The sequence below is a fragment of the Microtus pennsylvanicus genome, chromosome 6 (genome assembly GCF_037038515.1).
Source record: "Microtus pennsylvanicus isolate mMicPen1 chromosome 6, mMicPen1.hap1, whole genome shotgun sequence".
NCBI lineage: Eukaryota > Metazoa > Chordata > Mammalia > Rodentia > Cricetidae > Microtus > Microtus pennsylvanicus.
This window is the reverse complement of record NC_134584.1, coordinates 74,177,348-74,203,480: the sequence shown is the minus strand read 5'-3', so window position 1 is coordinate 74,203,480 and position 26,133 is coordinate 74,177,348. Positions and strand designations below refer to the sequence as shown.

The 26,133-nt window shown below is 44.5% G+C and overlaps 1 protein-coding gene across 4 annotated transcripts in view; it reads left to right on the top strand.

Moving 5' to 3' along the window:
- Positions 1-1,242: 1,242 nt before the first annotated feature.
- The window catches only part of Large1 (LARGE xylosyl- and glucuronyltransferase 1), a 464,139-nt gene continuing 439,248 nt past the window's right edge, over positions 1,243-26,133 (top strand). For 2 of the 4 annotated variants that reach the window (XM_075976475.1, XM_075976470.1), the window contains exon 1: positions 1,243-1,379. The gene's annotated coding sequence lies outside the window, so the exon portion shown is untranslated. The remainder of the gene's footprint in view (positions 1,380-26,133) is intronic. The other 2 variants (XM_075976476.1, XM_075976472.1) reach the window with 1 other exon arrangement.

Below are 26,133 nucleotides of genomic sequence, written 5' to 3'. Positions count from 1 at the left end.
TTCCCCCTCTTTCCTCCAATCCCGGAGCGGACGGGAGCGGCCCAAGTGGGAGAAGAAGGGTGGGGAGCTCCAGCCAGCTCTCTTTCCCCACGACCCGGCCCGGGATCCCCGCTCCGGGTGTTGCTTCTTCCTGCTATCCGGAGAGTCAAGGAGTGGAGGGAGGCGCCTGGCCGTGGGTGGAGCCTAGGTAGGGCGGGCACTTGAGACGCTTATTCCTGGCTCTGTCCATTGGTCGTCCGTGAGGTCACGGGGGTGGGGGCGGGGCCCGAGGCATGCTCCGGTCCCTCCCCAGCTTGGAACCCAATCCGGATTGCATCCCCCACCCCCAGCTGCACAGACATGACACTGACACACAGTCACTGCAGCTGCTGAGCGAGCCGGACGCTTTAAGCACGCGGCGGCCGCAGGACTAGCCCGGAGCTCGAACCCCAGCGCTCGCCAGCGCGCTCCCACGCGGGTCCCCGCACAGAGGTTCCCGCTCGGCCGCGCGCGGGAAGCGGGGATCGCGCGCCCTCCGCTCGCGGCTCCAGGCTGCCCACGGCGGCTGCAGCCGACGCGCGGTTCCAAACCCGAGCGCTCCGGGAAGCCGGCGCGTCTCGGAGGCGTCGGCGGCGGTGGGGGCCGCCCGTCCGGGTTCCCCGCACCCACAGTGCTGCGTCCCGCTTGCCGCGCCCCGGCGACTCTGACCTTCCAAGGGTCGCCTACCTCGGCCCCAAGTCCCCGGTCCCGCGCCCCACTCCAGGGCGAGGCCCGCTTCAGCTCCCGCTTCTCGTGCACTCGCGGGCCGGCGCGCAGGCCCGGGTGGGGGGAGGGTCACTGGGACCAGCTACCGCCGGTCCCTGTGCACGCTCGCTGCTCTCGCCACCAGGGCCCGCTGAGCAGCTCCCGGCCTGGTCGCTGTTCCCGAGCCGGGGCGCTGGTGCCGGGGCGCGGCCGCACTCACTCGCCTCGCCGGAGGGTTGTGGGCAGGCCCTGCCCTGAAGGGGCTAAGCGGCTAGGTGGAGCCGGTAGGGTGTCCGCTCCGCGTTTCTTCCCGGCGCTGGTTCCCGCGGGACCCAACCCTGGGCCGCCCCAGGCCCCTGCCCACGCGAGACGCTCCCGGCTTGGAAGAGTCTTTTTGGCGAGACACAGCTCCCGACAGCAGCCCAGGAGGAGGAGAAAGAAGGGACAGTGCTCTGTCGCGGCTACCCGGACCTTTCCTGTGATATTTGGAGCCTAAGGCTGTCCCGAAGTCTACACTTGGCACCGACCGTCGGGTTAAAACGGCACCTGCTGGGATACCGACCCGGACCCCCTACATTTCTTAGGCGTCAGTGTCACCAAGCTTTCCAGTGTCAGCTCTTCCGGAGTGTTCTTTTTCCTGGGTAGTCAAGGCCAAGGTAAGAGCCCTAGGTTGCGAGAGAACCTCTTTGTGAGGCGATTTGGTGAGAAGTGCCCTAACAAGCTACCCATACCTGTGGCTGATACCCGGTGTGCTTAGGTTATTGTGGAAGACGGAGGGCACACCGTTTTTGACTTGGCTTTGAGTTCTGGAAAAACAGGAGGTTGAAGACCCTAAATCTCTGCTGTTCTCAGGACCTGTCTCAGGGTATGACAGGCTCATAGGCGGACAGATGTAGGTAGACAATGGTGGGGTGGGATGTTATGTGTGGGAGTTCTCTAACATCTGGAGGTGCTCTATTCCCACTACCCTAGGACCCTTCCCGCCATTCTGCCCTGCTCACCTACCCGCCTTTCATGATGGGTTGCCCCTAGAACTTGCTTTGCAATTAATTGAAGAGAGGACGGTTTGGGGGTGTGCATCCACATTTTGCAAGAAGCTTTTTAGGTTAGAGTGGATGGTTTGCGCCAATACCCACAAGAGGAAGAACAGCCAACACACCTGATCCTTCCTTTTAGACTAAACTTCTTGTAGGGATCAAGTTTATTCTTGATCCGTTCTGGTCTAGACAGAATTTCTTGTGAATGCCATTGCTTCTGGACGTTGGGATGGTGACTAAAGTTTGAGCATCATGAAGTTGTGCTGTTCATCGCTTTGAAACGCTCCCACTATGTAACCACAGTTCTTTCTACAAGCCATGTCTTTGCCAGAGTGAGATTTTTTTAAACTTATGGGCTTCCTCGAAACAATCTGCTTTTAAATGGGTCACGCCAAAGGGAACAGATTGTTTCTTGCACATTCAGTCCATCCCCTGGGTGACCCTGTTTAATAGGGATGCGTTTTTTTCCTGTTCCTGTGCTGGTGCACCTGGGTTGAGTAGGTTTCTGCTCAATTCTGAATCTGTGAATTTTGTCACTCAGTCCTTTAAAATGATTTCCCGAGGGAGCAAAATAGCAGCTTACATTTTCAGTGAATGTCACAGGAAGTTTTACAGGGTCTTACGTAAGTCTCTCAAGAAAGAACTCAGACTCTCCCTTCAAGGGGACACAAGGAGTAGAGAGGGGTGGGGGTGCACATCACCTAAGTGCAGATGCCTGTATTGACATAGTGGGGACCCAAAGTGCTTAATCTCTGGTGGATGCAGTAACCTGAGACTAATGTTCCTCCTTGCCTCTCCTGCCTTCCCACCTCAGGAACAATTTGATAGACTCGAGATAGGGCAAGGTTCTAAATTCGGAAAAGGACAAATGATGGTTTCTTTTCTCATCTCATCATTACAAATGGATGACATGGATGAATTACTCACCTAGGCTGGGGCCTCACTAGGAGAGAAAAAAGACTCAAGGAAAACTTGCGTGACGGTGTCACACATCTCTTGTGTACCTTTAGTTTTGAAGTGTGCTTTTTACCTTAGTGAAAATTGCTTGAGGAGAACACACATTTTGTCGAGCTGGGGCCTGTTAATTCCATTCAGAGGGGCAGAAGCTATCAGAATTTGCCAGTGTTAAAGAAAGGCAGCAAACTCCTTTAGTAGGACAGAGAGGCTTCTAAAGCAGATATTCCCTCCAACCTGGGTCAGCACAGACAGCTTGTGAGTGGTCTGAATTGTGGACTGATATTTTAGATGTGAAAGGATATGGATTCCTTTGACTTTTTAAGTTTAAACTGGAAGAACCTTAGAAATAAAATCAAAGGTTTAATCCTCTAATAGGTCATGAGAATTCTTTTCTAGGTTTCCAACGTTTTCCTAGGTTCTCCTGTTTTTTAGTCAATGCTTGACGGAGGAGACTGCTTTTCACAATGTCTCAGCCCTCCAGCCACCTACAGGACACTAGGGCGGACTGGTTTTCTATTCCACCACCAAAGCACAAAGACCAAGAACAGATGCTAGAAACAGCCATGGCTTTTTGTTAAAGCTCATAATTGTAACTTTTTGGTACCCAACTTGTGCTTGCATTAGTGAATGGATTCCAATATTTGTGTGATGGGCCTGGTTTTATCTACAGTGTCATGTGGACAACTTGATTGTTAACTACAAAGCTGGTCAGATTCAGTTATAGTGTTTTAAGCATATAATGACTATACATTTTGGGAAGATAGTCTCCTGTAAACTCCTGCCTTTTTCATGGGGTCATGCTAATTTTAAATTACCTAATATTACTTGTAACTATCCCTCCATCCCCTTTGTAGTTCTGAGGTTCAAACTCATGGCTTCATACTTCTACTGAGTGACATACCCAGCCCCTCCTCCTTGGGAGATGAGGGGGACTTTTGGACTATATAACCCAGATTTCAAAAATAACACTTCTTCAAAACATCTCTGAGATTAATTCCATCAAGTTTCTTGCTGTCATCTTCTTAAAAGTACATTCCTTACACAGATGGTAACATATCATTTGACAGCATGGTTGGGCTTAGATGCTCTCTGCAATTTGAACAGTGTTAAATCATTAGTGTCTGGGATTCTTCTAACAGAATTAGAAGATAATTGTATTTCCCTGAAGAACAAAGCCCTTTGGCCCAAGTCTGTGCATAGCAGCTAATTCTTTTTTTTTTTTTTTTTTTTTTTTGTTTTTCGAGACAGGGTTTCTCTGTGGTTTTGGAGCCTGTCCTGGAACTAGCTCTGTAGACCAGGCTGGTCTCGAACTCACAGAGATCCGCCTGCCTCTGCCTCCCAAGTGCTGGGATTAAAGGCATGTGCCACCACCGCCCCGCTAGCAGCTAATTCTTATGAAAGACACACAAGGTAAGAAGGAAGAGTCTTAAGAGACTGCCCATTCCAAAATATTGGCACTCAAAGGACAAATTACATACATCAAGATCTAGGCACTACTGGAGTCTTAAGAAGCCTGATTCAGCATGTAGAATTAATTTTGTTTGGAACTTGCAAAATTCTGCAAGTCATTTCATTGCCTGGAACTCTGGGGTCTGTTAGATTGCATCTGCGACCTTTTACTCAAAAGTATAATGTATGTGTAGGTAGTTTAAGGAGTACTGCTATTGTGGTCTATGAAAAATGATAAATATAGAGTCTTACCTTCTATTAAGGCTTTACAAATTGATTCTCATAGGTGTAATATAACCAAGAGGTAAGAGATTGGAAAAGGGGAATGTGGTTAGACTTGTCATTGAGTAACAGCCTGTGAAAGCCTGAGAGCATCTGATCTGTGGTTCTAAGCCATAACGGGAGTCTTAGGAATTTGAGGGAAGCCCTTTGGCAGAGGGGGAGGAGGTACCTGAGGCAGAATACCGGCCTTCTGTAGGGTTGGTGAACAAGGTGGATGTGTCTTGTGGCTAGAGATTCTCAGAGAGGCAGGAATGATGATGGCTTGGGTTATGTGGCTTCACTGCTGTACACTTCTCTATTAGAAAGGAGTGATTTTGTACTTTTCTATTGGAAAGGAGTGATTGCTTTTGAACATTGGTACAAGTGCCTTACCCTGTGTGCAGGTCATGGAGGCTCTTCATTTGACTCATTGTTGGTCACGGGTGGCAGACAGACATCCACTCCTGCAAGCTGAGTACTACTGTGCAGGTGTGTTCAAAGGACGACTTTTAGTTTCCCAGGTTAGTGGGAATAAGGGAAACAGCAGCATGTACCCCATTGTACATCAGTCATGTGGAATGGCAGCTGGAAAAGGAGAATTTCTAGGAAAGGAAAACTTGGAGTTGGGAGGTTAGTAACTTAACAGGGCCCCATGCTAGAGATTGTATCTTATCCTCATTCTCTGTATAATCAAAAGAGGGCAAAAATGGTTGTCAGGCAAGTCTAAGAAACTAGTTGATTACCCCATATTGTTATTAAATATAGACAAATATTTTGGTGTCTGTTGTTCTCCATGTAGAATTTTTCATGTCCTTTCAAAAGCTATTAGCAGGCAAATAAAGGGTCCCTTTTCAACCCTACATCTGCCTTCTGTGTACATGAGTGACATCCGGGGTTTCATTGTGTTTTTACACAGCAGTGTGATAAAGAACTCAGTTACTTAACACATAATACAGTATGGTGAGGCCAAAACTGCCTCCTATTAGACTAAATTTATTTTGTCAGCTTTAGATCCAGATAGAGTTGTGGCTGTGTTTCACACCTTAACAGCGTTTCAGTATCATAATCATTTCCATTCTAGTCTCAACTTTCTTTGTTGTTAGGAGAGGTTTATACTGTTGAAAATGGGAGTATGCATGTACATGTCTGTCAACCTTTGTGTGTTGCAGTGGTAAACTTTAGTTTTTTTCCTTGGTCTTGGTTTCTGTAGGTGATTGATTCTTAGGTTCCTCCCCCTTAATACCAATTTTCACAGATGTTTAAGCTCCTTTTCTAAGATGGTCTAGTGTTTGCATATAAACTATGTACACCTCCTATATAGTTTTATAACATCTACATTATTTATAATACCTACCCCAATGTAAATGATACATGAATTACAGTGTGATGTTTAGAAAGTAAATGACAGAGAAAAATGTCTACATGTTTAATATAGTCACAATTTTTATTTTTAATTTTATTTAAAGACTTATTTTTACTTTACGTGTTTGAGTGTCTTGCCTGATTGTAAAATACTGTATACATGCCTGTGCCCCCAGGTTCCAGAAGAGGACTGTAAATAGAGACTGTACTTTAATTTCAGACCAGAATAATCACACAGAAACTATATTAATTACAACATTGTTTTGCCGACAGCTTAGTTATATTCCTAGCTAGCTCTTACATCTTAAATTAACCCATTCCTATTAATCTGTGTATAGCCATGAGGCTGTAGCTTACTTGGTAAGGTTCTGTTGTCTTTCTCCTTTGGCAGCTACATGGCATCTCTCTGACTCTACCTTCTTTCCTTCTCTATCCTTGCTTGGATTTTCTGCCTTGTTATGTTCGCCCTGCCATAGGCCAAAGGAGCTTCTTTATTAACTGATGCTAATAAAATGTATTCACAGCATACAGAGGGGAATCCCACATCAAAGGACACCGAATTCCCTGGAGTTATAGTTATAGACTTATAAGCTGTCTCTGGATATTGGAAACTGAACCTAGGTTCTCTGCAAGGACAGCAAGTACTCCTAACTGCCATGCTATCTCTCCAGCTCTGGACACAATTTTTAATGCTTTCTGTCTGCTGCTGGTTGCATTCCTAATGGCAAATCCTCTTAGTCTAGACTCTCTAGGACTGCCTGCATGTGGTAAGGAAGAGGATCAATAGTGGAGCTATGCTCTCTGAGGGTATTAGAAAGAACAGAAACTCAAAGTTGCGATTGTAATTTCCAGGACCATGTATGTTTAATTAAGATCAGGAGCCAGGACAGAGGTAATAAAAGGTGTATGTGTATGTGTGTGTGTCTACATGTATTTTTAGTACTTGCTCGTTTGCTTTGCATCTTCTATGCCTGTATTGGATGGGTTGCTTTAAGATTCTGGGTAGCATCTGTCCATAAGGCATTGCTTACTTTATATCTAGCAGTTTAGACTCCTGAATAGGGAGAGGCCCAACCTAAGCTAGTTAACAGCAAGATTTAGATCAACAAGTAGGGCTTTAGTTCTCTGCTCTGAATTGGAAGAGACCTGAACAGTACAAAGGTGTGTTTAAGAAGAATGTCAGCCTTTGCTCTTTGTTGCAAACTTTATAGAACCTCTTGTACGTGAGGCCATGAACATATGAAAAAGCTTGCTTGCTTGCAGATAGATTGACCCTGGAATGTTATGTAGTAAGGAGGATGGGGCTGTGTCCTGCCACTCGGCTACTTTAACCCCGGCCTGAGTCTAAACAGCGTCCTTGGGCAGGAGAACCATGGGGTCTGATACAGAAGGACCTCCTACACCACTTAGGTACTACTTGAGAAAGAAGAGCTTTGTGATAAAAAGAAAACAAAGCAAAAACAATGATCATTTTAACTGTTTCAAAATGAAGTAGATAAAAACAGGAATTGATTCTGCCTGATACCTTCAGAAGGAAGTCCTTCCATTTGACCTTGTAGGGGAGAGGTTGGATGAAGATGAAAGTGTGGAAGTCACATCGTCAGGAAGAGTGCACCACACCTTGTTGTTGAGTTGGTTCTGGTCTCCCTTGGGCAGAGCACTGCTTATTGCAAAGTAGAAGTTTCAAGTGCGATGTGAATCTGTGAATCTGTGCTATTATGTTAATACTGAAGCTAAATTGGGGAGTCCTGTATTTGAGAACTTGGTGTATAAAATCTTTTGTTAAGACCAAGTAATTTAATATAATTAATTGTTTGAGCTATGAAAGGATTTTTATTTTACAGAAGTGATTTATTATGGGCCTCCATTTTTATTGTATTTGAAATTATTTTATGAATACAGTCCTAATGGACACTTTGAGGAGATTCACCTATTAGGTAATATCAAGACTTTTGAATCCTAAACTAGAATGTTTTACTGGGTAGCCAACTTGGCTTACCTGTCATGAAGCCCAATACAGATGTGTTACAGAACAGGAGTTATTTAAATGGTCATGCTCACTAACTGGCCACCAGAGCAAGTAACTAAGTTAGCTAAGTATTCCTAGGATTCTGACTTTCATAGTTCCAGTTTTGACTCTTCTTTTGTCTTTTTCTTAAATTGGGTGTGTACTCATTTGTACTTGTGCCAGGGCACATTTGTTGAAGTTGGAAAACAACTCCTGGGAATTTTCTTGCAGTGTTTGGGTCCCAGGGATGGAACTCAATCATCAGGCTTGTCAGCGCACTCTTAGCCAATCATTCTGTCAGTGCTACAGTCCTATAGGGGGTTTTGTGGTTGTATTGTCTCTGACCCCCAAGTACCTATATCTTTTATCAAATCCTCAGAAGAGAGTTTGTTCTAGGAATGAAGTGACTTAGAGGCATTTAAGGCAGCAGAGGTAATTTTGGAGTTGCAGGTAATCACAGGCTCACAGGCTGGGGTAGAATGGAAAGTACAGTCTCATCCATAATTGGAGCTGTTCTTGTCACATTATGGGGCTTTGCTTTGGACAGGTAGCAGATGCCAAAGGAAACGGAGCCCTGACTACTGGGAGAGCTTTGCTTTTCACTGGGTCCTTTTCTGAATTACCAAGGCCAATTGGAAAGAAATAGCTTGGTCGATCTCGCCAGCCCTCCATGGTTAGCGTTAGCATTAGGAGGATTTGCTGAAGCAGAAGGCCTTGTGCATTTCTTAGGTTTTTAAAATTATTTGTAAAGGGATTGGGTCTTGAGTGTTATTTTACTGTTAGTGATGACTACTGCTTCACACATATAGATGCATATTTTTTTCTTTTGAATAAGGTTGACATGTGTGACTGACTGGAAGCTATCACCACCCCCTACATTAGTTTCCAGAACAGTTGTATGGATCCTTAATAAGCCAACAGTGTGTTCCAGCTTTGTCGACAGATACTGGCTCTTATCTGGGAGAGGCATTTACTGTTCTCCTTGGGAGACACAAGCAGAAGGATGGGGTGGGTTTTTTCCTACCTCTAGTATGATGACTGGTGCTTTACTAAGCACCGAAGTAAGTAGTTACAGTATCAGCCCCAAATGATCAATTTAGTGAATGAAAGGGTAGCCCTGTTTTCACTGTTGAGGTGCAGTGACCAGGGAGGGGGACATTTCAGCAGATCCCAGTGTACATGGGATGAACTTGAACTACCTGCAGCCACTTTACAGAGCTTTTCTTTTCAATTTGCCATTGGCATTTCAGATCAACAAAATAAATTCTCTGAAGGCTTATCTCTGTGTGTAAGTGCCATAATGGAATGCCCCTATGCTCTTTCCTCTGATATATAGGGATTTTTAACTTATTTGGAATGAGAAGAATGTGTGTACCCTCAAGCTGGTTCACATTCAGATACAAGATGTGTTGAAAATGTCTTAAAGCATTTTCAATACAAGCCTTAGAGTGATTGGGGATGTTGGCATCTCTAGTGCTAATGACAGTGGCTATGTCATGACTGTGATGGGGCCATGGCTTTTGTGTTAGGAGGGTGAAGTAGATTTCCAGGATCGAAGGGAGAGACACTGCCTCAGTGAGAAAAGGTCAGGGAAGAGGCCTCTGCCCAGTAGACGTCTTTGCCCATCTGTGTTAACTTGAGTTGCTTCATCTGAACTCCTCAGGATCATGACTTAATTTAGCATGGACAGCTTCTCCCTGTGATCAGAGCAGCTGTGCTGGGACACCATTCAGTCTGAAGGAGGTAGCTGAGTCCCCAGGTCAGTTCCTTCATTCAGCCTAAGGGAGGCAGTTGAAGCCTGAGATCAGCTCTTTCATACCTAAGCCTTGGATACTGAGGCCAATGAGGTAAGGAGGATTCTTCACTGGGAAGGTGGGACTAGAGTTCAGGCTTCCTATCCTCCATCTCTATCAGCCTTTGGTTCCAGTCTCATACACCCTATTTTTCTGCTCTGTCCTCAGTTTTTCTCCTGTCTTTCCATACTCTCTACTTCAGTGTGTTTCATATGTACTCAGTGTACCTTAGTACAGACAAGCCTCCATTAGAATCCCTTTTAGTGACTTTATTTTCACAGCCCCCATAAAATGTGGGGGCTCATTCTTGACTAGGTCACCAGGACTCAGCTCTTAGTGGTTATGTTTCCTCAGTCTGGTTATCTGAGGGCTGGCCTTGCCCTGGCTTTTCTGCATTCAGCCTGTGTGACTCCCAAGTTCTACTTGCCTTCTTAGATGACTTTGATACACTTACTTCCTTTGCTAGTTAGACCCTTACTGTTCTGCTGTCTGGTTACAGTCTTTCCTTCCTGACTACAGGCTCTGTGACATTCCATGTCTTTATGGTGTTCCCTTGGCTCATGGAGCCAACATCCACCAGATTCTTCCATGTGCAGGAATAGAGGTGCAGTGATCATTCACTCATGTCCTTGACCAATGTAGGGAAGTAAATGCTAAAAAGGTAGGAACAGAAAGAGATGCACACTGGCACACTGCTTGGTAGCCTGAAGGGATCGAAGAGGAGGATGATATTCCATTTGAATCCTTGTGAATCTGAGATGAGATGATTAGAGTGACGGGGGCCATGCCAAATCCAGAGCAGAGCCCTGGTGTTGTCATCCCTTACTGTTTCTCTCATTGTGTGCTGAGGCCACACCCATCTTAAAATTCATGGGAGCATTCCATAAATTTCTAGCACTTAGAGATCCTTTACAGACACGTGTTGAATTAAGACTAGAGACTTCTGCTGTTGACGTTAAGAAACAAAGTTGGAGAGTTTGGGGAAAATGTGTCTGAGTGAAGCACAAAATAAGATACAGATGAGTTGCGGGGCCCGAATAGAAAGCGGGGGATGATGTTGGGGAGTGTTTAGCTGAAGGTGTTCATGGGAACCAGAAGTAGGAATTGTTCTAAAATTCTGTGGAAGAGGCAGTATTAAAGTCAGGCTCTTGGGTGTGAAGTAATTAAACCATGAGTGAAAGGATTCTAGGGAAGTCAGGCCAGGTGAGGTTGACAAAAGCACAGATATCTAACTTGGGAGGTTTGAGAAGAAACCAGCTAGAGTCTTTTAGCAAAGTCATTGCAGACACAATGAAGAAAGTAACTAATACACGCTGCTTAACCCAAATACCTCACAGTAGGTAGGCTCCATTGTCTGACAATGGCACATTGGAAAATTCTGGAGGACCCTCTCAAGTGTAGCAGTATGCATTGTCTAAAAAATCCCTGGATGGAATTGTTGCCACAGGACAGAGGCCAACAGATGTTTCTGAAAACTTTTCCAGTCTTCATCATTGGCTCAACTTAAGCTTGACATTGATGTTGGAGATGATTATCATTACTCATCCTAAAGGCAGCCTCATTGGAATAAAGTCAACTCATGACCCAGCCATAATCTAAAAATAGTTTCTCCTTAGGCTGTGATGGGGACGGGACTTTGGTGAGGTCGTCTTGAGCCTCTCTCATTAGAGGTTTGTTTAAATGGACCCAGAGTGATAGAACAATCTTTTCCTGGGTTTTGTCCGATACTCAGTAAGAGACATAATAGAGAAATTTCTTTTCTTCACAAGTGGCTTCTATGGTACCTGCAGGGGCTGAGAGCAGATGCTAAGAATTCTTCCATCTGGATTGTGCTTCACATTAGAAGCCTGGTCAGGGCTCTGACCTCTACCCTCATGTCTGCCATGTTGTTTTCTGCTGGACTGTGGGGACATTCTTTGTGTAATGTTAGAGTAAGCCATTCTAGACAGCCACATTTTTTTTTTTAAGTAGGGCATTCTACTTACCTTTGGGGAGTAAGAACTTTGCTAGAATAGTCTGTGGATTTGCCCTCACTGGCTAGTGACTAGAAAGCTTCTACCTTTTTAATGGGACACACAAAGCTTATTGTGAACCATCTCCAGCACAGTTGCTTCATCTCCTTCCCTCCACTCCCCACTTAGGGACCTCCAATCCCTAACTTCATAGTTTCCCTATTTATTAGTTATTTTGCCCAAACTTGACAAGGTCTGTACTTACTTTCTTTGCCTGTTCAACTTTTTCCTCCTTTTCTGCATGGAACATTTCTAGTTCCTACCTGAAACCAGCCTAAGAAGCCCTTCCTAGCTTTCCTGGTTCTGGGTGCTGAATGATATTGGTACTGTCTGTTCTGCTGAGTGCTGCCCCCTTTTCACAATTCTGCCTCTCTCACTAGCCTGTGGTTTACCTGTCATCAGCTCCCACTGTACCTAAGGCTCTTTATCTTCAGGGCTTTATCCTAAACTCAGAAGTACTGTTTGACCAATAAATGGTGATACTGCTATTTTAGTGTGGTGTAGACTGGGCTGGTGTAATGTGGTATTTTTCTACTGGACCTGGAGAGCCTTCCTTTCCTGCAGGGGTAGCTAGCATGATGTGAATTTGTTTCTTAAAGCATTCTCAACTGTACTGACTGCATGTCCTTAGCAATAAATAGAAGGGTTATACTGTTGCCCCGAGGTCATGGTGGAGGGTGAAAGAAAAAATAAATAAAAGGAGGACATGACTTCTCCTAGATATGGGAGAAGAGAAGATTTATTGTAGATATGAAGAAGAGTGTAGTTTGAGGCAGAGATATCTGGAGAATCCACAGTGAACATGACCCTAAGCCGGGCCATGTGAGGACAACGGGGAGGTGAGAGCAGGAGACCAAGAGGCTAGGAAGGTGAAGGGTGAAAAATGATAAAAAAGGACAGGTGTAGCCAAAATGGCAGGATTATATAGGGAAGGGCAGAAAGGGGAAGGGAAGGGCAGTCCTGTCTCTGGACTGGAGAGTTCAGGGTACGTTGCAGGGTATGCCAGGCAGGTTCTTAAGTGTCCTTGTACATCAGTTGATCCTTTCTTCTGCTTTCTCCTCATGTTGTCTTCACTCTTAGGAAAGCTCTCCCTATTGGGTGACTGTGAGGGTTCCTGGAGCCTGTGTTCCATCTTACCCAACTCACCATCTCAGCTGAAGGGGAGTGTGTCTTTTCCCAGTCTTATCTGGTAAAGTAATAGTCCTATTCTGGTAGAAGAGTCACATCTCAGGAGCAGGTTGGGAAAGGTCATGAGTCATATTTGAATGACTTTCCATAGTTCTGTAGCATACCTGAAGTTTAGATGCCACTATGCTTATTCTCTTGTGTGTGCTTCCTCTACTGCCCCCAGCCACCAGCTTCTCCTCTTGGGATGTCCACGTAGCCACTGACAGGATGGCCTGGGAGTTGCCTTCCATTCCCTACATTTGTCATGTCAAAACCTTAGTCGAAAGGACAAGGAATCCTCAACACAGTACATTTTGTGACTTTTTCCTCCCTTAACATGGTTTTATTCCTTAAACATCTTAAAAAGGTAACTTAAAAATAGTGGGCCCCATGTAGATTAGTTTGCCAGGGATGATATAACAATACTGTATGTGGGTGTGTGGGAGGACTTCAACAACTGTTGTAGAAACTGGTGATTATCCTTTGAATCCAAGCAGCGTGATGTTCAATGAGACCCTCACAATACTGGGCCTGTGAACACTCCTTCTGTGATTCTAGTCTCTCCCTCCCACCCATTCCTTCTCTAGTTGTATGTGGTCTTGGGAGATGCTCCAGCATATAGTAGGTTACTGGGTTGGGAATTCCAGTGATACAGTTTTCCCCAGGTCATTACCTATCTGGGGTGGGACTTTTTTGTGGCGCTCTGTGTTTACTGTTATAAACAACTTCACCCATGCTCCTATTATAAATTAGCCAAATAAACTTGGGTTTATGAAACTGAGCTGGGATGGGGTAATTTCTTTGATCTGTTTATTAGTATCCTATCTGGGTGAATAGATGTTAGTTCATCACTCTCCAGGAAAAGTGTTATCACCGCTGCAGAAATTTATTTTCTAGTAGTTTTGAGGCAATAATGTGGCAGGACTGTGTCTTCCAAGGCCTGCCTCCTTTGTTAGTCTTTACTTTATCTTTATTTATTTTTGTCTATGGATCTCTAATCTGCCCTTCTTTTATGGATGAAACCACACTAGGTGAGGATAATGACTGTATTTTACCCTTGTAGCCTCCATGAGACCCCTCCTCTCCAAACACAGTCACATCCTGATTTGCTGACTTCATTTACAGACATCTCAGTATTTGAGCTTGGCAAGGAGCCATAATCCTACCCTTAGCAGGGATGTGTTTTAATGCTGTTCAGTAGGTAATATTTGACCAGTTTTGCGCAAACTTCGAAACACAAATTTGTAGCACATTCTGGTCTGTCAATGTAGACAAAGCAACCCAGGGATGGTGTCTTTGCAGGCTGCTGTTTGGGGACACTTTTTCCTTTTGAGGGAACAGAGAGGACAGGTACAGAAGGACAACTGGCTTGCTTAAAATACTTGGAATGAAGTGGTAAGGGTCAGGACAATTATCTGCTTAAAATGCTTGGAATGAGGTGGTAAGGGTCAGGACAATTATCTTAAAATGCTTGGAATGAGGTGGTAAGGATCAGGACAATTTTTTTTCTTTTTCTTTTTTTATTGAGAAAAGGAAAAAAAGTATCCGCTTCCTCCCAGCCTCCCCTTTCCCTTCCCCTCCTCCCACCCCTCTCCCCCTCCCCCAAACTCCTCTCCCCCTCCCTCTCCAGTCCATAGAGCAGTCAGGTTTCCCTGCCCTGTGGAAAGTCCAAGGTCTGCCCCACTCCGTCCATGTCTACAAAGGTGAACAACCAGACTGGCTAGGCTCCCACAAAGCCAGAACATGAAGTAGGGTCAAAACCCCGTGCCAATGTCCTTGGCTTCTCATCAGCCCTCATTGTTTGCCATGTTCAGAGAGTTTGGTTCTATCCCATGCTTTTTCAGTCACAGTCCAGCTGGTCTTGGTGAGCTCCCACTAGATCAGCCCCCTTGTCTCAGTGGGTGGGTACACCCCTCATGGTCCTGACTTCCTTGCTCATCTTCTCCCTCCTTCTGCTCCTCATTAGGACCTTGGGAGCTCAGACCAGTGCTCCAGTATGGGTCCCTGTCCCCATCTCCATCCATCACCAGATGAAGGTTCTATGGTGGTATGCACGATATTCGTCAGTATTGTTATAGGATAGGGTCATTTCAGGTTGCCTATCCTCAGTTGCCCAAGGGACTAACAGGGGACATCACCATGGGTTCCTGGGAGCCCCTCTAGGGTCAAGTCTCTTGCCGACCCTAAAGTGGCTCCCTTAACTAAGAATTGTGCTTCCGTGCTCCCCTGTCCAACCTTCCTTTATCCCAATCCTCCTGTTTCCCCAAGTCCCCCCCTCCTTCCCTTCTAACTTTTCTCTCCCCATCTCCCCTTACTCCACCCACCCCCAAGATCCCAATTTTCTCCCCGGCAATTTTGTCTACTTCCCATAGCCAAGAGGATAACTATATGTTTTTCCTTGGGTTCACCTTCTTATTTAGTTTCTTTAGGTTCACCTATTGTAGACTCCGTGACCCTTATTTATGTCTAGAAACCAATTATGAGTGAGTACATCCCATGTTCATCTTTTTGGGTCTGGGATACCTCACTCAGGATAGTGTTTTTTATTTCTATCCATTTGCATGCAAAATTCGAGAAGTCATTGTTTATTATCTGCTTAGGCTCAATGCTGACTCTTGGACTTGTAGCATTGCCATTATCATTAAAAAACAAATCCTAAGGGTGGTCTTTGTTTGTAAAATGAGCGTACAGAGGCCCTAACTTACAACTTTGTGGTAGCGAGAACTGTCCTCTCTATTCTTGGCATAGGGTAGCTGATTCTCTGTGGTCAAAAACTTTACTGAAGTCTTCAGGTGTTAGAGCTAATGTGTCTATGTATGACAGTTGTTATCTTGTTTTCTGTGTCTTAGGGATCACATTTTGCAAAAGGTAGGGGTTCATAGATGAGTTGACCAAATCACAAAAGGGCTACTTTTGTTTTGAAATGATGTTCATGTGTTTCTGAGCTTATCATCTTTAACATTAAGCAGATGACAGACCAGCCCATTTATCTGTTTTGTCACTCTTCTTGCTAGTGTGTTAACTGTTGTTTTAATTGCCGTGTACTCATTGAGTGGGGTGATAATGGATCATCAGATGAGCGATGTGGCGGTAGACTTTGTCTTGTTAAGTTGTAGTTTTTCTGTGTCAACCCCGCATCCTTCATTTTAATTTTCCTTACCTGTCACCAAAAAAAATTATAAGCTTAATGCTCTAGAAAGATCATTGCTACAAGATGTACTTACAATGCACTTATCACCTCTTGCTTAGAGGTTATCTGGGTGGAAAGCAATTCCATCCCTGAGAGAATCAGACTGACTATCAAGGGGCACATGTGTGTTCATGCACATGTGTGCATGTAGGTTCAGAGGTTGTTGTGCAGTGTCTTTCCCTATTGCTCTCCACATTGTATATAATGTGGAACCCAGACCTCATGGGCTGGCTAACCAGTTTGCTCTGGTAATTTCTTGCTTCTACAGTGCTTTGATTACAGGTGGGCTACCACACCTGCTTGCATTTATGTTGGTACTGGGGCTCTGAATTCTGCTCCTTATGCTTGTGAACCATCTCTCAGCCTCAAAATTCTTCTTTCTGTGCTGGTACCAGCTGTTTGGTTAGGGCTTATACTAATACTCATCTTAATGTGATCACTTCCATGAAAACCTTATTCTTAAGAATTCTTTATGAGATATTGTGGGTTATCTTTTGGAAGCAGAAAGGGTGACAATAAAACCTGTGTCCTCTCAGCTTCATAGTCTCTTATCTGTGAAACAGGGACTATCATCCTTTCCCACCTTCAGCTCAGAGACCAAGCACAATCTTGTGAGAAGGTATCCTAGAACACAGATGGCTTCTGACTTGCTATAAGGTTCAGTTTAGAATCTTTTGACTTTGGTATGATGTGGATGTGATATGCCTTTGGGTTTTGAACTGTGATCTTTTCCTGGGTGATACAGAGTAGAGTCTCCACGGGATGGTGTAAAGCAGCATGGAGCTGTAGCTGTCTGTCATCCAGTATACCAAAGCAGTAAACTACCTGTGCTCTGAAGTGTAGCACACTGCTGAGTTTGTTAGGTAAGGTGTATGGCATACGTCATTTTCCTTTTACAATAGGTTTATTGCGACATACGCCTAGTGTAGGTAATAAGCATCTGTATGTATTCGCAGGGTGATGGCACAGGCCCCCATATGAAGTCTATGATATCAAACCAGGTTCTGGGTCTTACCCATGATAGGCTCTGTGAGTTTTTTAAATGAAAAGTTCTTTGAGAAGTAAAATTTGAATTTTGACTGAAGTTACGTGCTAGGTAGGACTCGGAGAATTCTGGTCCTGGATTGAGAGGGACACATCACTGTGGTGGGGTCTACACCCTTAGACTTATGGATTGGTTGCCTTCTCTGACTGAATTGATGGGCACTGACTGCTGCCATTGGTGTAAATTGGTATGGATCCTGGGGTATGCATTCCAGCTTTTGAATCTTTTATGGGGAGCATAACATGTGGGTACATTCTGCATTTATTAATTTATTTTTGTGATTTAGGTTTTGGAATTCAAAAGAGCTTCACTGAGGACAGAGACTAAGAAAAAAGTTTCTTTCTTGAATCTTCTAATCACTTGTAATGGTGAGGGACCAAAGCCACAAACAAACCTTGGAAACCCTGGAAACCTTCACACTTACAGTTCAAGGGTGTGTGTGTGTGTGTTTCTTTGGCTTCTTTTAGCTTCAGTTGTAACACAAATGTCAGAGGTAGGCATGTCTTGAATTTGTGTTTTGTTTGTTTTGTAGCTCTTTTTTTTTTGAGACGGTGTCTTGTGTAGCCCAGGCTAGCCTTGAACTCATTGTCTTCTTACTTCTCCAATCAAATGCCTGTATTTCAGGCATGTGCGATTGCATATAGCTCTTCATTTTTTTAAAAGATGCTTAAGCTGCTGCAGAAATCTCAACTTCTTTGTTAAATATATGCTAGCCTAATTTTCATCATCAGATTAGCATTTCTGAAGGCCACAGTAGTTAATGTCACTTTGCCCAGACTCCTTCATTGACCTGCAATTGCTGACCATCTGCAATGTGCCAGAATTGTACACCAACCCCCCTGGGGTGAGGAGGATAATAAAATAAAGTCTCTACGTGGAACACTTTTACTCAGCGAGGCAGGGTTCAATGACCAGGTTAGGCTGTTCCTAACCCTTTTGTTTCTAGGCAAAGCCACTTCTTCTTTTTTTGCTTGTCACCTGCAGTTCTGGGCTAAAAACTACCATATATCTAACTCCACTTGGTATTTATTGGGCTGTTACATCAAATTTTGCAAAACCAGAGGCATCGCTTGGCTAGACAGAATCTTTATTCCACTACCAAGAGGCTGCTCAACAAGCTTTGATGATCCGTAAAACCCAGCTCTATTTCTAACACAGGAAAGCTTGTAACTTTTTTCTTTCCTTTTCTGAATTTGAGTCCTTTATGGAGTATTTTGATAGTTGGGTGCTGTCAGCTGGCAGATTTTATGTCACTGCCTCTCAGATGGATGATGAAGTTCTGGGATCAATTTGGTTATATGCTGGCCTCATACAGAGCCACACTTGGAAGTGTTACATTGCAAGAAGTGTTCTTTTTCGTGGGGAGATTTAGATACAGTAATTGAAATGGGGATACCTGGAAGGAATATTGATGTCTCTTCACTACATGCAGTAGTTGGCAGGCATCTTGCAAAAGAGTTGAGGGAATTTGCTGTCTTGTTCACTTCCAGTGGGGAAGAGTCTAATGGCCTCCGCTGTGGTGATCTGACCCAATACAGCCTCTCCTTAAGCACTTTTCCTTCTGCTTACTTCCTGATGGATAATATCAGAAGAGGACTTGACTAGATATGCAGTGAGCTGTCCTAGAAAAATACAATCTCACAGATTGAGAAGGCAGGGAGAAGAAGGAACCATTGGCACAAGATTTGGGCCATTACATAATTTTTCTCTTCAGAGGCATTCTTTGGTGGGGAGAAAGGAGGAAATAGAAGTGTTGTTATCAAAGTGTTTCATACTTCCTCTGTGTCTCGTTGAAAGATAGGAGTTTCTAGGGTTTTAAAGAGGCATGTGGATTAGCTGGATTATTGTGTAGACAATAAGACAAACCATAAAATTTATGGTTTCATACCTTTTAGTTATAGGTCCAGAAAAATCAAGGGACTTGTCCAAGGTCACACCAATGGAGTAGTAAAACCTCCACTTTGGAGTTCCAGCTGCTTGCTGGCTCTCCCGAGCCCAGGCTACCTTTGTCATGATTCAGTAACTCTTTGAAACAAGACTTACATTTTTTCAGGTGATGCCCCCCAAAGAAATTACAGAGCCTTCCTATTGGGTGCCTTTGAGTTGCTACAGCTGTGATCATATCACTGGACCGCAATGGAAGGAATGGCACGGTCAGGTCTTCTTTTTTAAATCAGGGTCTTGTTCCTATGATTATTGTATGCATCCTTTAAAGATGAGGGGGAAAAAACACCAGCCACCCTCCTCAGCAAGTCATAAAACAAATTATGCCCTTGCTACCCAGAAGTGCAGAGAAACAGCAGGCTCTTCATGGTGCAGAGAATAATGGATGCAATATTAAAACAATGAGGAATAAACCAGGATCCAATAGCTGAAAGCCCAGAGGAAAACAGCCTAGTAATGCCCCAGGGATAATAGGTCTCAACGACAGGTCCCTGTGATTTATTGTGCTTAATGTACTTATTTTTATTTGTCCCCTTCCACATGGAGCTTTGTCACCAAAGAGATTTGATAATGGCCTGTTTGCAGTCACTTAGGCTCCGTAATAAAGCGCCACCATTCATCTATCTGTGCATTGGTTGGCATTCACCCTGAGCTTTCACCTTCTCTGGCAAGGATAAAATGGAGCCAGATAAGGGCTTCTCTGCCTCCTTGCATGTTTTCATCATGCCTCGCTGTTCTGACTCATTGTGGTGTCCAACTTTGTGCTCCTTTGGAACAGCAGCAGAAGACAGTTTCAGCGGGTGGATATCAAGTTCTGAGGTGGATGGTTGTGTAAGAGCAGAGTACACTCAGTCTTATTAAGATGCAAAAGAAGAGCCCCATCCTACATGGCATGACAGGTCTACAGGATTTCATCCACATATATCACCAGTGAGAGTTTTTACTACTTTCAGCTTTTGAGGGTAAGCAAAATAAAGCAGAGAAGTGGGCATGTAAAGCTTCCCAGAAGAATGGGCTTGATCTAAAGGCTGTAACATGTTCGCTTCTTGGCAGCAGATGCTTTGCCAGTATGGGTGTGTCCAGTCAAATTTTCTTTGCTCTTATTTCTGTACTTTTGGCGAAGGGACGTAGAGGCCTTTCAGGGGGGTCCTGCCTTTAACCTGTGTAGGTCCTGATGGAGACTTAGGGTGAAGGCTGGGAAAGCAGAGCACTAACTCCAGATTTCTTCTCTTTGGGGAACTCTGCCTAGTCTATCATCAGGGCTGGCTGGCAGGAAGGCACTTTGGCTCTGTTGCTTCTCACACTTAAGCTCCTTTGCTCAATTTTCATTTGAAAACCAAGAGAATAAATATCTAATTGCAGAAATTTCAAACAGTGCAACAGAGCCAGATTGTAATAGCAGGAGATGGATACTCTGGGGGCCTTCTAGATAAACCCACCTGTGTACAAAGAGACTTGGCCTATTCATAATCAATAGTCAGTGACCGAGGGACTGGAAGGGCACTTTTGGCATTCCATTCTGTTACTCTTGCATGAGACTATTGCTGCCTTCATGAAGTTGCCACACATTGGAGTACACACAGCAAGGAACTTCAGTTGGTTCGGGGCCTGAAAGTGACCCTAGGTATCAGTCAACAAGCAGACAGGTCCCTCAGGTACAAGGAAATGAATGGACACTCAAATGAGCTTATGGATAGATTTTTCCCAGGGCTCCATGCACAAGAACACCACCTGGTGACACTGACTGCAGCCTTGCAAGTTGATGCCCTGAGTATCTATTATGCCATGGTCAGATTCACGCCAGAGCTGCACAAGCTGAGCTCACACAGGTCTGCTGCCCTGGGCTGCTGGTTGATGATAGCTTGCTGTACAGCAGCAGCTCACCAGAGCCTGAATTCACTCCATCTTGGCTTTTTTCACTGGTTACCTCAGCCTGCATCTTCTCTTGTTAGAGATGCTGGCAACAGAGGAAACATATGAATCTTCTGCTTTTCCATTTTCTTTGTAGACTTAGATACATTCATGGTTAGAGTGAATCTTTCCTCCTACTTCCTTCCTGTCCTCTTCTCCTTTCTGACAGATACAGATACCCAGAGATACAGATACCCAGTTTTGCCTGCTCACCTCTGGCAGGTGAACTTACTTCCCTATTCTTCCTTTGTTGACGGGCATAACCTCGTGTCTTGCATTTCTGTTGTGTTATAACACAAAATAAGGGTGATCATATTTGCTGGGGTAACTTTAATTTAAAATATTGTCCTATTTGCTGATAATTATCAGCTGCTGAAGCATTCTGAAAAATCAAGCTCAGTGTATAAGCTTTCATTGAACTGACTCCCATGCAGTGAATTAAAAAGACGCTATTATTTTTGGAGCACTGGCAATATGTCAACCACTTGATTAATGATTCTCATTGTGTCTTCGCCGCAACCTGATGAGTGGGTGTCAAACTACCTGATACACAGAGGAGCACACCGAGATATGCTGGGGTTTGTTTTCTTGTCACACAGTGCATTTATGTGGCTGGAATTGGAACTCCCAGCCATGTTCTCTCTTGGCTGGGCTTAGGCCAAAGGGAGTAGAGAGGTATTGCTTCCAAGTCTTCTGACTCAGCTTTATTTGGAAGGTGGAACTGTTGTTCTTGGAGGCTGCTGGGGGTTTCTAAAAATCCATTCCACAATGGAACCCCATGGGCTGTAAAAATCCAACACTGAATAATGCAAGGCGACCAGGGAATTAGGAGAAGCGGCTGTGGATAGCTTCCCTGGTGCTGTATTTTAAGGATTACAGTGACTTTTGTCCTGGCTGTGTACTGGAAAAGTCAGGAAGCTAGAATGTCTGCTGTTCCTTGTTCTGTCCTACCAGTCAAGGTTTATTTGGACCATGTGTATGTATCTTAGCTACTGGGGTCCCATACACCCTAGGTATGGAGGTGTGTAGCTTAATTCAGAATACTGGGAAGACGGGCTTCTATATATGGGAGGCTGAGGATAAAACAAAGAAGATATAGCTTTGGTTGAGGGTGTGGTCTGACAATCACAGCTCCTTTAGTCTTAGAGTGGCATGGTCCAGGCCCACAGTGATAGCTTCCTGGGTTTGGATCTGGAAACAGAGATGGGTAGGCTTTAACTTTCCCTATGAACTCAGTAGACCCTTGAACCTTCACTGTGGTCACTCCACTTCCTTCTCAACACATCTGTGAAGGGGACAGAGGTATTTGTGGGGCTGAGACGTGTATCCAACATGCCTTCACAGGAAAGTTTGATGCTGGAGTTGCACAAAATGCCTTTAGCCATTGCTTCTAGTTCATGGTTAATCTGTGGCTTTTGGGCTTTTTAGAGAAGGTAGCAAACTAGATGCCTCATGTTGTATAGATGCATCATTTTGTGTCTACTAGAGTGTGTCGTGTGTTTGGTGCTCTGTATATCTTAATTTAGTGATCTACTAGAGCATTCTTTGAAAGTGGAAAGCACAGAGAATCTAAAGTGCCTTGGGCATGTGAAGCCTTTGGCGATTATTACCTGTTTAAAAGGATACTTCTCTTAGCTGCACTCTCGCCACTTTTAGCTTACATATTTTTTTTCTCCTGCTTGTGGCAACACTTTTAATGTGCTGTGTCATTTCTGTGAAGATAAGCTGATGATGGCAGGCTTCTGTTTCCCTCTGTCTTGTGTCTCAGTACATATTTGAGGTGCCATGTCTCTGGTGTCAGCAGAATTCAGAGTGGGAAATGGAATAAGTTAAGATTCAACTTTGGTTGAGTTCCAGAAAGAATTGCAAGCATTCTTAGGGTCTGCAGTATGGCATAATGTGATTTTACTGCCTTTCCATTTGGAGCAGGTGTCTTCATATTTAATTAAAATGCATTCCTTTCTCCTTTCTTTTTTCTTCTTTTTTTAAAGCCTTTACCTTGTAATGGAAAATGATGCCTTTCTGCGGACTTTAGTTTTTTTTTTAATTTATTTATTTATTAAAGGTTTCTGTCTCTTCCCCGCCACCGCCTCCCATTTCCCTCCCCTTCCCCCAATTAAGTCCCCCCCCCCAGCCCGAAAAGCAATCAGGGTTCCCTGTCCTGTGGGAAGTCCAAGGAACCCCCACCTCTATCCAGGTCTAGTAAGTTGAGCATACAAACTGCCTAGGCTCCCAGCTGTTATACTTCTCATCCATTTCTATAAAGGCATTTTTTACATGCTGTTTAAGGGCGTCAATCACTTTCATAAAGTCAATTTTTTCTACATCTTCTTGATTAAGGTGTTCATGTCCTCCTGTTGTGAGGTTGCTGGGTTCTGTTTTTTTCATGTTGTTTTTCAGATTGTTGGGTGAATTCTTGCATTGGTGCCTGCCCATCTCTTCCTCCGAATACTCCCCTATGGATCTTCTTTTACAGGATCAGGTCTCCTTGCCTACTGATGTACCTTCCCAGTGATTGCTCTCCCCAGTGATGGCTCTCCTGGTGCTCCATGTTGTCTCTCTTGGTGCCGAGATCAGATCTCCGTGCTGGTTGGGTAGCTCAAAAACAAAGCGCCTGCTTGCTGCAGGCAGGCTATTGATACAAAGGAGCTCCCACCCGCCCGCCTGGTTGCCCTCAGGATTCGGCCCCAGGGCCCAGACAGGCTGAGCTGGGTGATGTTATGTGCCTGAAGAGGGAAGGGAGGCAGAAGGGGGGAGGGTTCTGGATGCAAGCTGGGTGGGATAGGAAGAGAGAGGCAGTATGTGGGGAGTATAGGCCCAGCAGGAAGCCCAGGAAGTATAGGGAGGATGAGGAACGTCTGAGTTGTCTGAGTTCACTGTCCTGGGCTGCTGCCGCGGGTCCGAAACTCACCCCAGTGATGGTTCTCCTGGTGCCGAGATCAGATCTCCGTGCTGGTTGGCCAGACTTTAGTTTTTAGGTGTTCTAAACTGAGCCCTTTTCCCTTATGCATCATCTCATAAGTTCATGGACTTTAATGTGCTGCTGACACCTCTAGTCTCAGTTGGGTTGTTAAAGGGAAATTAACCACTGTAGATTGGATGCAAATTCACTTCTTTACTTTTCTCCCTCTGATCCTTTCCCTTCCCCTCTCCCTCTTATGCAAATCACTGCTCCCTTTTGTGGTGACAGAGGTGATGATATGTGTGCAAAGAGCTCCTGGCATGAATAGGAATATTGATTTATTTCATAATCAGATTCACGAAAAAATAACGGTATGAGTGTACAAGGATTTGAATGGCCTCCTCTCCAGTTAAAGTACCATGGAACCCAGGGACTTGGCAAACTAATATTTAACAAGAGTACTTCTGGCATACTGCACCTAGGATTCACAGTAGCTGCTGGTGAAATTGGCATGTGTCCTGACATGGCTCTGAAGAGTACTCAGTCTTCATTCTTTCCTTTATTTGTTCATTTATTCAAGACCTAATGATCATTTTGTATGTATGAGGCACCCAGGAGGTACATGGTATAAACAATTCGCATGAATGGCCTCAATCCTCTATGCTCTGAATTCCTGCCCAGGTTCCTTGACATTTGAATTTGGCCTTTACTGTGGTCCTCAGTTTTGACCCATAGGTGGGAGTGGAGGTTCTAGGTCTAAGTCTGTGTTTTGCAAGATCCGAATGTTTCTATTTTCTGGTAAGTATTTGTGTTTACTATGAAAATAATGTGCTCTGTTAGCCTTCTGGTCTGAGGAATGAGAGGCATAGAGCCACCTTAAGCTGCACCACTTGTGGAAGTCAGATCTGCCCATCAGCTGAGTTCTGTTCCAGCCATGAATGTGTGTGAGTGAAGAGATGTTTAGTCAACATTTGCTGCAGTGGGTATTAATAGGCTATATGTGATAAGATGGGCCTGCATGGAGCAAGTCTTGGAGTTTAGTGGTGTTGATGGGAAGAGTCAAGACCAAAGGGAACTCCTGAACAGCAGGGGCTTTCTCCTGGACCCCGGATTAGGCACAAACCACACCCAAATACATGTTTTCACAGAGAAATCTTTTATTAAGCAGGGAAGAAAAGTTAAAGAGACTGCTTTCTGACTCAGGCTAATTGATCTTGCAGGTGTAATTTTTAAGAGGAGTGCAAGGGGAGGTCTGAATAGATTAGATTAGGAGGTGAGAACGGGAAGGGGACAAGGCAAAGGGGCAGGGATATTTGTCCCAGAGTGATGAGGGTCTGTCTCTGGATAGAGAGGAGACAGACATGGAGCACATAGGCGCAAATGGCAGTTTATAAAGGTAAAGGAGGAAACCCCACATTAGGATGTGTGTTTAATTTTAATTGGGAATGTTAATTAGGTAAACCAAATGGTGCTGTTGATTGTGTTTTGCAGAAATTAAGTAATCTAGAGCTAGCCAGCTACTTGCTAAAGTTATTCGTTGTAGATATAAAAGTTTCATTCTTTTCCCTACACCTTCCCTTCTTGTTGTTGGCATCCTCACAATTTGTTCTCGTGATGCTGGCATAGAGTATGGTACCTAGCACACAATTAGATACTCAAAGAATGGAAAAGAAGAACACATCTATTAAGCAGGGGGGATTTTATCAGCTGGGTTTGGCAGAGCTCCAGCTTGGTGAAAAATCTGGGTCCTCTATATTAGTATTGATGTGGCTAGTCATGTCCATTCGCATTTCTGTTTCTCATCCCTCTGTACTGAAGGTATGCAGTCCATAGGGACAAGGAACCTTCAGCCTTCCTGAACCACACTGCATTTACTGGGCCAAACTTTGAAGCATCAAGGAAACAACAAATAAAATGTCCTGCCACGTCCCCCTACCCCCACTGTCATTTTCTTTTAAGTCCTCATCTAAAAGCCCCATCCCTTTGTAGCAAACATAGCTGATTGCATCTGCCTGTAGCAATGCTATAAAATAAAAGCAAAATTGAGGCCGGAGAGATTGCTTAGTAGGTAAGGGTGTTTGGTCTACAAATATGAAGACCCAAGTTGAAATCCCCAGCACCAGTTTGACAGATGGTCATTGTTGCATGTACCTATAACCCCAATATTGAGGGACATAGTCAAGTCAATCTCCAGAGCTAACTGGCCAGCCAGCCTACTGCTACTGGTAAGCTTCTAGTTCAGCAAGAGAATCTTTTCGAAGACAGTAAAGTGCAGAGTGATAGAGGAAGACACCAAACTCCTTCCTCTGGACTCTTCATGTGTGCACTTCGGCATGTATACCTGCACATCTACATACAACCCACCATACACA